Source organism: Aquila chrysaetos, chromosome 5 (assembly GCF_900496995.4).
Source record: "Aquila chrysaetos chrysaetos chromosome 5, bAquChr1.4, whole genome shotgun sequence".
NCBI classification, from domain to species: Eukaryota; Metazoa; Chordata; class Aves; order Accipitriformes; family Accipitridae; genus Aquila; species Aquila chrysaetos.
The window spans coordinates 57,388,915-57,402,868 of record NC_044008.1 but is presented as its reverse complement, the minus strand read 5'-3'; the positions used below and the strand labels follow the sequence as shown (position 1 = coordinate 57,402,868).

At 39.0% G+C, this 13,954-nt stretch overlaps 1 long non-coding RNA gene across 1 annotated transcript in view; it reads left to right on the top strand.

The window, feature by feature from the left end:
* The window catches only part of LOC121233336, a 44,407-nt gene that overhangs the window by 11,694 nt on the left and 18,759 nt on the right, over window positions 1-13,954 (top strand). The gene's annotated exons all lie outside the window — the stretch shown is intronic.

Sequence of the window (13,954 nt, the reverse complement as noted above, 5' to 3'; positions counted from 1 at the left end):
TCTAGACTGAACAGCCCCAGTTCCCTCAGCCACTCCTCATAAGACTTGTGCTCCAGGCCCCTCACCAACTTGGTTGCCCTCCTCTGAACACGCTCCAGCAACTCAATGTCTTTCCTGGAGTGAGGGGCCCAAAACTGAACACAGTACTCGAGGTGTGGCCTCACCAGTGCTGAGTACAGGGGAACAATCACCTCCCTGCTCCTGCTGCCCACACTGTTTCTGATACAGGCCGGGATGCTGTTGGCCTTCTTGGCCACCTGGGCACACTGCTGGCTCATGTTCAGCCGGCTGTCAACCAGCACACCCAGGTCTTTCTGTGCCGGGCAGCTTTCCAGCCACTCTTCCCCAAGCCTGTAGCGCTGCATGGGGTCACCGTGACCGAAGTGCAGGACCCGGCACTTGGCCCTGTTGAACTTCATACGATTGGCCTCAGCCCATCGATCCAGCCTGTGCAGATCTCTCTGTAGAGCCTCCCTACCCTCGCGCAGATCGACCCTTCCCCCCAACTTGGTGTCGGCTGCAAACTTGCTGAGGGCGCACTCGATCCCCTCATCCAAATCATCGATAAGGCTATTAAACAGAACAGGGCCCAACACCAAGCCCTGGGGAACACCACTTGTGACCCGCCGCCAACTGGATTTCACCCCATTCACCACTACCCTCTGGGCTCGGCCAGCCAGCCAGTTTTTCACCCAGTGAAGAGTGCACTTATCCAGGCCACAAGACGCCAGTTTCTCAACGCGTACGCCATGAGAGACAGTGTCAAACGCCTTGCTGAAGTCAAGGAAAATGTTAGGATACTATAGGCTTGATTGAGCCCAAGCTCATGGTGAATAGAACAGCAATTATCTTTGTCCTCATTTTTCATACCTAATCCTCTATTGCAGGCTAGAGCTTTCCTGTAGTTTTGGTTTTTTTTTTTTTTTTTGAACTGGGGCTGTCCCCTCATCAGGTAGCACCATACCCCTTCAACTTCTGTTCCGTTCCAGCAAATTTGCAACTCTGGGCATATCTACCATCGGTTCTATCTGCAGAAGAGGGCTCTTCCTGATGGCTCTGTATAGCTCTAGCTATTGTCATCCATACAACCCTTAGGTATAGGGCTTGGGTACAAGTCCTCCTCCATGTCTAACCCTCCTCCCTGGAGAGGCAGGAAGGAACCCATATATAACCGGTGTGGTGATCCAAGTTTGGGCTCCAAGCTAACACATCAATATAGATAAACCCTGGGTTAGCACTGTATCACTTCTGGGACTGTACAGCTGCACTGAATCTCCCGTGGGGGAACAGGGATAAACGTTTTAAAATGGCATACAATCCAAAGTCAAATTCGCCAGTGCAACTGATAAGCAATATTTGATGACTGCAGTACCATATAAATTCTAGCTACAGATTACTAGTCAGCTCTTTTCCCAGCAAACTGCAACTGTACATGTAAATTGTCCACTTGAGATTTTTAAGTGCTTTCATTTCCTGGAGCTATTTACAAATCTTAGAGACCACAGAGAGAGCTTCCTTAAAAGGGTAAGAAAAGCCACTGCTCTTACTGCAGCCAGAAAAGTCTCTACAGTCAGATCGTCCTCCTAGTGTTACACTGATTGAAGAAAGAGGATGAAAAAATTAAAAATGTTTTGGACTTTCATCCCAAAGCACAGAAGTCCCATGGACAATTATTCCCAGAGGTGAGAACTTTCTGCAAAGATTTATATTGTCAATTCCAAAAGACAGTCAGTTGTAGATGACATTAAAAGGAATGTCCTAGCTTTCTTAATTAACATTGCTGGAGAGAGGGGATCACACAGTTAAACCAGCTCTCAGAACATTCAGGGCTTATGAAATTGTAATTGAATTGCACTGAAAGCAAATTGATAGTGCACATTTAGGTAGAATATGTTGGCAACTTCACCCATCCTAAATTTCAGTTAATTTCAAAAGAAGTTTTAATGCTTATATATGTTTGTAGTGGCTGTCTGGTCTGCATGCAAGAAGGGCATACGTGTCCATTCTGAGGTCACTTATCAAGGTTCTTATGTCATCACTATGACTATTTTTTATTAGACTTCCTAATAGTCCAAAGACATACAGACCACAAATCATCATCTTCTCTAAGCCTTTAGAATATAAGTACATTTTCTCCCAGTTCCATGTTTTACAGGCTGTATTGGGTAACTGCTAATACTGGTTTAGATGACTGCAGAAACAGCTATATCAGAGAATTTTGGCCTTTTTTTTTCATTACAACTCTTCTGGATGCGCAGTCGATTTGGAGAGGGGAAGCCAATGGATTCCAGTCTTGTAGTTATTTTCAACTATGCTGGCCTGCAAACTGGTAACTTAAGGTAGACTAGCCTTACTAGGGTAGCCAGTGTCACCTGATGTCAGACTTTTATAATAACACTTCTTGCCAGCACTGAAAAGCATTCAAAACATTTGCCTTTTGTTTATAGCTCGTTCCATAAATGATAGTAATCTGAAGTAGCTTGTGAGGCAGAGAGTACTTCAGTGTAAACCTCCAAAGGGTGAAACCAGAAACAGAGCCACACACAGGCACAGCCTTGTTTGGAGTTGTTTCCCACTTTGCTTTTCAATGCTTGAGCCCCATCCAGACTGTGTTCTTTAAAGAGCATTTGAATACAGCATCTGCACAACACAGCAGGCACCAGGCATAGAGACATTTAACTCTACTGTTCTTCCCCAGGTTGCAATTGTCACAGTTCAGTACAAGGCTAATTGTACTGAATTTCAATAGCAGATTTAGGCCATGTTCACAGTTATTTTGGAATCAGTTCTATTTGCTATAAACTTTCCCAATTTATATTTCATGCTTATATATGTCACCCCTTATGCTATGCAAAACACATTAGTACCTTCCTCTTTCCTAACAATTTATTATATAAATTATGGTATTACAATTTTATGGCACCTTTGATACAATGATCTAAAAATGTTTCATAAACACTGCCATGCCTCATTTAAGCCTGTTGATTTTTTAAAACACATTTGAGAGATGATTAAACTGGGATTTAGAATACTCATGTCATTTTGCTAAAAATGCTCATAATAAGTAAGCGAGGATTGGGAATAGAACCCAAACTCTTGTTCACACTTCTGTCCAGAAATATCATTGTGTAATACTAGTCTGAGGCAACGATCAGAGGTTTAACATAGATAGATCATGTTCAATGCCATTGGTTTTCCACATTTAATCTCTACCATCAAAAGTCGAGCATGAAAAATATAAATTTTTTTTAATGGGAGAACCAGCTATAATGAATTACTTGCTTGGCAGTCAATAAAATACATATATATTTAAATCAACAAGAATATAGTGTTTTCTTAGGAAGTGCTTATATCATCTCCAAATCAAAACAGCTCAGTGGTTTTGACACTATGGCAGCTTCATTTTCAGTGTCTGTATCTTGCGTGTTCACTTAATAAAGTATTACCCCAGTCTTGAAGTCCTACATTTGCATTCACAATTCAATTACATGGCCATCTTGTTAAAAAAATTAGATGTAGGTGTACATTTTTTTGCATTACTGAAGAGCTAATAATGTCATTTTAGTATAGACCCACTGTCTATCACTAGGATTTTAGTTAGAGATGTTCAATGTCCAAATCAGTCAAAATGAATTTAATTTAGACATCTAACTCCCTCAGGCCTGGTTGGAAAATGTCAGCCTAAAATAGCATGTGCTTGAGTACAACAAACTAGAAAGGCACTTCTGATGTATACGTCTGTATGTACAAACAAATGTCACAGAGTATATCAGAATAGCAACTAACCTCTTCTTCACAGAGCTGAATTGTCATTCACAGAATTAAGATAACTATAAGGAGTTGCAGGAGTAATACTCAGTTCTGTTTGCATAGCACCTGAATAAAATAAGAGCTCCTTAACTTCACCAGGTAGTGGCTAGTGATCATAGGAAAGATTAAAATAGCTACCACTGAGGTACCAGTTACAGACTGGCCCAAATGCCAAGGGTTTAAAAAGTGAGCTAATGCTCTAAACAAGAATATATATATTGGGTAACTTATAAGTCAAGAACAGAATTTAATGCTGCTCAGTAACATGAAGACAGAAAGCAGTAACAATTCAATTATTTGCTTTTGAACAAGATCAAGTTAAATGTTTCTTAGCTTCATTTGCCATTAGAAAAACAGAGTATCAGATGTACATGTGCAAATAATTTAGTTTTATTTGTAATTCATCAGATGAAGTGCAGAAGTCACACATACCTCTTTCAAAGTGTACAAGATCAGTCATTACCTATCTGCTGCCCTAAATCTTCCCTGGAAGCAAGTGAAAAGCTTGTCTAAAGTGTGCTGAAAGGTAAATAAAGCATTTAACATACCAGAGAAAACATAACACATCCACAATTTTGAGGGCACAGGGACAGCACAGCAGAAAGGAAAAATCCTGAAGCATGTTCTTTAATGGGGCAATTGTCGGGCAAAAAACTGAACAATTTATATGGGAAATTTCTCTGATTCTTTCATGTAACAGAAAGAAATCAGTAACTCTGGGTTTTTTTCATCCTGAGCTCTTTTTAAAGAAGCATGGCAAAAACATCCTAGTAGAAATAAAGAATTCTACATTATGACCTTGAACTAATGAAATCATTCAATAGTCAGAAATTCTTAAATAATTCTTAACTTGTTCCTCTTACTGTTTATTTATAGATTTATTGTTAAAAGCTAAGCCTGTGGACTTTTTTCCCACTGAAATAGGTGATTTATACCATTTATACTGAAGAACGGTGAATTGCTTTATTTTTCACTGTTATAAAGAGCTACAATATGTTTCAGTCAAATTCCTAGCAGAGCTGGTTGCAACATTTGAATTAACAATTCAAGTATAAATTTACAATTCAATTAAAATTCAAATAAAATTCAAACAATTCAAAGTAAAATTAGAAACTAGATTATTGGAATTGGATTTTTTTTTACTACAAGTTTGTTGAAAAATGTGTTTGGAAAAAAACCTCTTTTAGTATTAAAGATGTATTCTGTGATATCTTAGATAATTACTAATGGATGCATTTTTATAGAATTCAAGAAACTGTATTTAGCTTTTTTTAGGTGGCTGGAAGACACTTTCAGAACATTTTCAAGGAAGCTAAAGGAAATATGGAAAATAATGCTTTAAAACTGAGGATTGTTCCTGTCTGTTTCTTACAGCCTCAAAACAAACAATGCAAAGATCATTACAACAGCATGCCTGTCTTTGCTTATTAACATAGTTCACCAGTAGCAGTGACTATCTATATCGGTTTTTTGGGGGGGGGGGGGGGGGGGTTGCTATAGTGTTTCCATAGATTACTATAATTTTCTACTCAGCTTATCACGAACAGCAATAAAGAAAGAAAAGACAAAGAGGAACGTTAAGTAATAATTTGGTCTTCTTCCTCCCACCAAATTAGTTAAACTGCATGGCTAATACTGACATCAGGTTATGATTGTTAAGAATTTTATTTGCAGTGCCTCGATACTAGTTTGCTCATATATTGGTGCTGTTAGGAATCTCACATGCTGATGAAAGTAGAAGGCAATGGGTTACTTCAGGTTTACTGTGCTATTCCCATGAACAAGAGGAGGCTCTTGAATATACTGTGCAGATTTTCAGTGTGCTAGGAGTGCACTTCCACAGTGGAAAATTTTCACAACTATACATTTGCTTTGTTAACCACAGTTTGCTTTTATTATTACTAATAGAGACCTTAGTTGCATTTTTCCACATTCTGTATTTTGCAAATATTAGCACAGGGAATCAACAGGCTTTACAGACAAAAACTCTGACAAATACATTTGGATTACTTGAAGGATAATAATTACAGTACCAAACTAAAACTCACTGAAGAAAATGGCAAGCTCTCCACTCTGTTCAGAAGGCTTTGGATGAGGCAGTTTGCAAAAGCAAGTTGGCAGAAACACAGGAAACTATTACCTATCTTAATTACCTAAATTAAGTTAAATCCCAGAAAGTAAACTTTTTGTTATTTTTTTTAATGGCTCCCCTGTGTTAAAATAAAGACATTCAGGTGGCAACACCTGATATTATCCTGCACATATAGTTTAGGTACTTACGTCCTGTCTTAACTAAAAGCATTTTAAAATTAGGCCACATACAGAGAAGATTTGAGTTTTGTAATAAGTAGGATTTATTTTCATCTTCTTTCATAAAAACGATTGAAGTTAATTAGCTCATGTAAGAGTTGGTACTTTTTCCTCTCTTCTCTGACCACCAGTTCTTAAATGTTTTGGTCACTGTTTCTCTCACAAAAAGCAACTGTGCTACTAAAAGAAGGGCCAGGAATTAGAATGGCTACATGCAGGGATCTTAGCCCAGAAGTAACCAAGACAGAGGGGCGCCTGGAAGTGACAGTATGGGTAAAAGGGCACACAAATAGAGCACACATGAAACCTAAGCAGGTACAACCATTAGCTTAAGAGTTGGCAATGTTCTAAAGATGCTCTTCAGATAGGCAATTTATACCCTGGCAGATCTTATTCTGGCTGACTCTTTGTAATGAACCAGGGTTCTTCATCTCAGTAACAGGAACTTGGCTCATCCAAATCATCCACAGAACTAGGGAAGTGCAAAAGCAAGCAGTGAAGATAAATCCCATATTTGTAGCTGCTGCTGACTGATTCTGCTGGAGAATCTGACGCTGGCATCTGCACTTAGTAACTCATGGAAAAAGTTACGCTTCTCAGCTCTGCCATCTAATATTAACCTGTATCTAACTTATTTCTTATTCTGTCAGCACTTTTGAAAACGTTGCTGTGGTAGGAGGCAAGTACTCTTCTGCGTAAGGGACACTGGACTTCATCATGAACTCTGCTAACTTCCTTACTTTCCCCTGCTGTGAATCATGGCATTGTGGCAACAAGCAGGCATCAATTAGAACCCCAGTGTACAGGATTCAGAGACACCAGGTCCCTGCTGGAGCAGCATAGAAGGTTGTTCATCTGCTCGGATCCAGAACTCATAGCTAGCTATATGGTTTAAATAGAAATTTAACCATTATCTATTTTAGTCTAAGCTGACATTGACACTCATGTCTGTGGGCTGTAGAAGCTGAAGAAATTGCATGTCCCCTTCTGTTGTCCTCGATACAGTGCTAGCTAATTGTTGGCAGATAACTAGGGGCAATAATCTCCTCAAGTGACAGAGCCCATCTGCCAGAGCCCTCCCACACTCTTGGGAATTTGGCTGGAGGTGCACAGGCACTGATAATGGGAGGTTCCTCCCCTCTGCTCTTGCTGGCAGGAAGTGTTTTCTTTATGATATCACAAAATACTTGCTCTGCTTCAAGACAAAAGAAGAGGGGTTGTCACTGCTTGCTTTCCAAAAATAATCTTTTCAATCTTATTCCTCTGAAAACAAGTCCTAAAAGGGAGTCGCCAGGTTACATTGCTATGGGTTTGATCATCTCTTGGATGAAGTTAATGTCCTGCTTGCTATTTACTTTAATGATGTGGGATCAGGGCCCAACTATCAGCCATTCTTTGCAAATCATATCATATTCAAATAATTGCTAAGAAACATGCTTTTTCTTCTCCCCCAAGCTGAAAGGTATTTGTGCCAGGATAACAGAGGGAGCAGTAAGTCATCAATATATTGAATGGCCTGCCAGCAACTTGTTTACATGAAACAATTTTACTTTAATGTAGCAACTCAGTGGAGTGATTTTAATAATGAGCATGTCCTCTGTAAGTTTCCAGAAAAGGGAAAACTAATACATTTATTACAGAACACTATGTTTTTGTTCTGACAGAGAATTATATCCTCTTAGGAATGCTAGCACAAGTTTTACTTATCTTTTTGTTTTTCCCTAGTGTTAATGTACACTTAAAGTGAATTCCCATGCTTCAAAGGAGGTTAATCTATTTTCAGCTTCAAGTAAGCAAACCCATATTTGGTGTCACATAGAATAAACAGCAGATCTCCAGTTTAGATTTTATAACACCAGTTTAACCTATTGCTGTTATTTACTCTTAATTGAACCATGGTGCAAAATAAGATGTACAGTTAGTTATTGAAGAAAAATTAGGCCGTGTTACATTTCCCTTTAAGGAATTAATACATTTCATATTTTGTTTATTTTCTTTCTTTAAAAGAAAGCAAGAAATTAGCCTGCTAGTCCTCCCCTCTGGTAAATTCAGTATTCAAAGTAACAATCACTTGTTACAAACATTTCCTAGAAAAAAATGAAAGTAGCTTGTTGGATTTTATGAAAGTGCAGTCTTTTACTTTATTTCAAAAGCATCTATAGCAGTCTAAGAGATATTATGGCTCACTTCATTTTTTAAAAAGAATAAAGAACAGTAATATATATTTTTTTACCACATTACATTGCTCCAAAGCTAATCTTTTCCTTCTGCAGGAAAATTCTACTATTCTACACAGTAATGTGCTGGTACTGGTCTAATTGGAAGAAATTTATTAAACTTGAACAATTTTTAGAGAAAGATTTTTCAGTGAGAATTGTGCAAACTGTTCCTTTGTAATAACTAATCTGATGCTAAGTAGCGACATCTAACAAAAAGACAAAACTTGCAAAGCTGAATCCAAGCCACAAAAGTTGCCTGATTCAGGATTCAAAAAGCGAGGCCAGTAGTCTTTTAGCATAGGCTGTTTTTGTGGACTATTTTAACTGTCCATTCTACATTATAACAGCAGCTGCAGGGGTAGTTTCCAGTATAGCTGTTTGGAAACCATTTCAATAGAAGTTTTTCCAGATGTAGGTTCGAGTGTGCCAAATGGTCTGACTCTTCAGTATAAAAAGCAAACTGGAAGTTGAGACTACAGTGCTTTAGCAGTAAGCAGCTTTAGTCAATGCTCAGCTCAAAGAACCTGTCTGCTCTGAAAAATTGTAATGGTTCCACAGGGCTTAATTTGGAGAGTGATACAAAAATATGTCAAAGCCTTCTTTCCCCCTCCCCCCAAGTTTATTCTTTTTCCCTCCCAGTAATACAAATTGTCTAATAATCTATATAAAGTTGAAGGATTTCTATTGAGGCTTCAGAAAATCGATTTTATACCCATAATACATAAAAAATACCCACTAATGCTGTATGTTATATGTAATTACTCACACAAGGAAAGGATAAATTACCAGCTATCCAACCAATCAAAATTATTTACCATGCAATGAGATGGGATCTTATGGAATAAATAAATTCTGCAAAGGTACAATTTATCTGTCAGAAAAGCATCTTTATAATGTTGCTAGTTCTTAGGTCATAGGAATTCTGATTCTAAACTTTAACTCTTCCCCCCTTCAAAGAAACATTGATGTTTAGCAAAGACTGATGTCTATGCATTACCTTAGAATTATCTGAAGTTTTGTTGAGTACAGTCTACTATTGTAGATTATTCTATTCTATTACTGTATGTCAACTGTGAAGTACCTGGGCTGTGTTTAGTATACCACTTCCTATGGCTGAATTAGAGGAGTAGCTTAAAATACCAAATTGAAGAAGTTACAGCTTTGCAATTTGCTCACCTGATATGGGATTCAAACTATTTTGTTAGAGGAGGATTCACAGGGAGGGGGATATGCATATTCTCTCGTGTTCTACAGCATATTTTTACAGTACCAATTCCCAGACCCTCCTTTTCCTCTTCCTACTTTCTTTCTCTCTCTCCCTCTCCAAACCACTGCAGGATCTTTAGATGTACATTATATCATGAACAGTCTGTATTGGCTTTGTGTGGCAAGATTTTGGTAGCGGGGGCGGGGGGGTTACAGGGGTGGCTTCTGTAAGAAGCTGCTGGAAGCTTCTCCTGTGTTCGAGAGAGAGCCAATACCAGCCAGCTCTAAGACGGACCTGCCGCCGGCCAAGGCCAAGCCAATCAGCAATAGTGGTAACGCCTCTATGATAACATTTTTAAGAAGGAAAAAAAGTTGGGACAGACGGAAATGGCAGCCGGAGAGAGGATTGAGAACATCTAAGAGAAACAACCCTGCAGACACCAAGGTCAATAAAGAAGGAGGGGGAGGAGATGCTCCAGGCACTGGAGCAAAGATTCCCCTGCAGCCCGTGGGGAAGACCATGGTGAGGCAGGCTGTCCCCCTGCAGTCCATGGAGGTCCACGGTGGAGCAGATATCCACCTGCAGCCCATGGAGGACCCCACGCCGGAGCAGGTGGGTTCCCGAAGGAGGCTGTGACCCCGTGGGAACCCCGTGCTGGAGCAGGCTCCTGGCAGGACCTGCAGATCTGTGGAGAGAGAAGCCCACGGAGCAGGTTTTTTGGCAGGACTTGTGACCCCGTGGGGGACCTATGCTGGAGCAGTGTGCTCCTGAAGGACTGCACACCGTGGAAAGGACCCATGCTGGAGCAGTTCGTGAAGAACTGCAGCCCGTGGGAAGGACCCATGTTGGAGAAGTTTGTGGAGGACTGTCTCCCGTGGGTGGGACCCCATGCTGGAGCAGGGGAAGAGTGTGATGAGTCCTCCCCCTGAGGAGGATGAAGCGGCAGAAAAATAACGTGTGATGAACTGACCATAAACCCCATTCCCCGTCCCGCTGTGCCGCTGGGGGGGTTGGTAGAGAATCCAGGAGTGAAGTTGTGCCCGGGAAGAAGGGAGGGGTGGAGGGAAGGTTCTGAGATTTGGTTTTATTTCTCGTTACCCTACTCTGGTTAATTTGTAATAAATTAAGTTAATTTTCCCCAAGTTGAGTCTGTTTTGCCCGTGACGGTAATTGGTGAGTGATCTCTCCTGTCCTTATCTCGACCCACAAGCTCTTTGTTATATTTTCTCTTCCCTGTCCAGCTGAGGAGGGGGAGTGATAGAACGGCTTTGGTGGGCACCTGGCATCCAGCCAGGGTCAACCCACCACACAGTCAGATGATGAAAAACCATCTGATTTTTCAGATGTAGTGCCAGTTATCACATATTAGTGTCCATCTCTCAGTTACTGCCACTCAAAAGTTTGTGGAGGTGATTGCAAATAATTTATTTTAAATATACTGAGTGTTGAAATTAAATCTTGACATTTAGAGCTAGTGCGCTGAAAGCATTCAGATTTCCTCCCACTACAGGAATAAGATCTACCTTTGTATCAAGTATCATTGGCATTTGAAAGATGGATCTCTGAAAACTCAAGTCTATCTAACTGATAACAGCAAAATTAAAAGTTAATACTTTATAGTATTGCACTTAAAACCAACCATAAAACTAGTTACTAAAAATCAATTTCTTGTAGTATTTGCTTACAATTTGGATGAAGCAGGCTCTGCATAAATAGCACAACATTATCAAATACCCATATTTGTCTATGGGTATAATACCTAGCACAGGCTGCATTCAACAGGAAAGTATCACATAAGTGAGAATAAATGATCTTAACAGTCTCTGAAGAACAGGATAGAACCATGTACCTGAAAACATTTGTTTTCTTTTCTAACTGCATGAGTTGATCTGGAAAGGTATATTTTTTTTCTACAATGTTTACTTTCAGATTTAGTAAATACAGTCTTAAAAAATTAAGCCTCAAAACTCTCTCACCCCCCAACTCCCTAAAGACTAATATCATGACCACAGATTATTCATTCCCTCTAAACATTCTTTGGCTTGCATAAAATTGCCATGATAAATGATGGAAAAGAAAAACATCAGCTTATAGGTTCAAAGGAAAAAACAAAAACATGGTAGTAAGTAATATTGTAACTTACTCATTTTCAGTAACTTATGCATTTTCAGGGTGTTCTTTCCTGGCTTTGGTTGGTAATCTAAGGATTTAAGAGTAATTTCTTTTAAAATTCCTAATGCAGATTTCTGGGGCTCTGCTGTAAGAGCAATTTCCTTTGCCTGGAACAAAATATATAAGCCTTCAGCCAAGCTCTCGCCAAAACTCCTTGTTGAACAGAACCTGGTCTGCACTATCAATGATAGCTAAGTAACAACCAGTATTTATATAAATGTTCACCACTGTATAGTCAAAGCCATCTACAATAAATGTACTTTACTTTCCAGTAATGCGATAGCAAATACAAAGTTATCTTAATCACACTCCCGTCTCAATGCACTGCTCCAGAGGCAATGTTTTCATGAAAGCTGAGAGGTTTAATGAAATTAACCATATCCTTATTTAATTTGACTGTCACAGGGCTATCTGTATTACTCAGAGTAACAGTATTTTCCATACATCTGTATATACTAGTGGAAAATAGATGATTTGACTTTTCTCTTTATCAGTTTACTACAGTGAGAGTCTAAGAAACATGTATTGTTGAATTACATGTTGTACTACCTTCACTTACAAATCTCATTTAGCACCCACAATAAAAAAAGGATTGATAGCAATTGAAGAAACTGCTGACATATTCAGAGCATGTTTTTAATTAGATCTCTTCTTGGCTGAGCATCTTTTTGCATCTTGTTAGAATCTATGTTCCTTTGCACTTCTCAGAGATATTTAAGCACAAGAGTCACACAAATGCCTGATGGGAAAGACAGATGAGTCAAACTGTTGGAAAGTTCCCTGGGCAGCTGTTCAGATCGCTAACTTTTCAGACTTTTTCCTCTGCTAAATGTCAGATGTGTCACCGATTTAACAGCCACTGCCTGAAGGGATTTGATTATGTGCCACCATCACCCCTCTCGATTAATCAAAGCAACAAGGGAAAATAAGAGAATATGTTCACCTTCAATTTTTTTCCTAAATCATAGAACAAAATCAGTAATTTTCTAGGTTAACTCTTCTGCTTAAGTGATAATAGCAAACAGTGACAGAAGTGGTCATACAGCATCTTATTGTTTTCACAGGATGATGCAATGACATTAAGTGAAAGTAAAGCCAAAATTCTGAGAAAAATCAACCAACCGAAAGCAGCAGTTTCCAATCATGAAGAGAATTGCCTTTTTATAGAGTTGTATGAAATAGCTGGGTATCTTGCAGGCATACACTCTGCAACACAAAATTAAAATGGCAAACAATGTTGACCTGATAAGAAACTATAAGCTCTATCTCCCTGCCTGTTTTTCTGGGCCACAAAAAGTCTGACAAAACAAAGATCAAATAAGATAGACCAACATACTGAAACACCAACCCACCATGAGTCCCCTCTGACTATTGTCCCAAAGCACAACATTACTCTCAGGAAACAAGGCCAGTCTGACAGGCTTCTTATTCTTAACAAAGATGAATCAATTTGTTCCATTTCTCCTATCTATCATGAAGACCCAGTGTCCTGTTCCCGTCCCCCCCCCAAAAAATAAATTCCTTGAATATAGATTGGTTACATAGAGGAGTACAAGAATAAAATTAATACAGGTAAGCATATTCCTTACACTCTTTGTCTTTTCAGAATATTATTCACTGTCTTTTTATTTCCTTTAGTAAAAAAAAGAAAACTCACTGAAATTTAGTACAAAAGAAGTAAAATAAAGATAAAATTCAGGCAGCCATATCTGCTTGTGGAATACAACTCATTATCTTCTTGTATACATCTAGATTTTAGTTTTCTAGTCTATTCTAGGTAATTTTTTTACTGTAGAATGAATCACAGAAGAGGAAAGTAGAAGTTTTAGCCTGTCAGAGGCATTTTGGTTAAAGTATATTGCTTTTATTGCTTTTCCTATCAGGTCTATAAAACTTTCTCACCTGAAAAAAGGGTCTGTAGTTGAAAAAAGTAGGCTTGACTCCAGCTGTAAATTCCTGCCACACCAACTTCACATCGTGATTTGGAAATGAAAACCAGAACCAATACTAGTGGTTTGTGAGCAGGAGATAACATCTTTCAAAAACCAAAGCTGAAGAAAAACTTTTCCTTGTTTGTTGGGCACGTTGCTTGTTATTTTGCTCACATTTGGTTGCAGGGATACATGAGGAAAAAACGGTTTTACCTGTGAAACTATTTCAATTTGGAGTATGAATAAACACCCTTTTTCCCCCCATTTAATTTTAAGCACTCCTTTCTAGAATTTAACATTGAGAG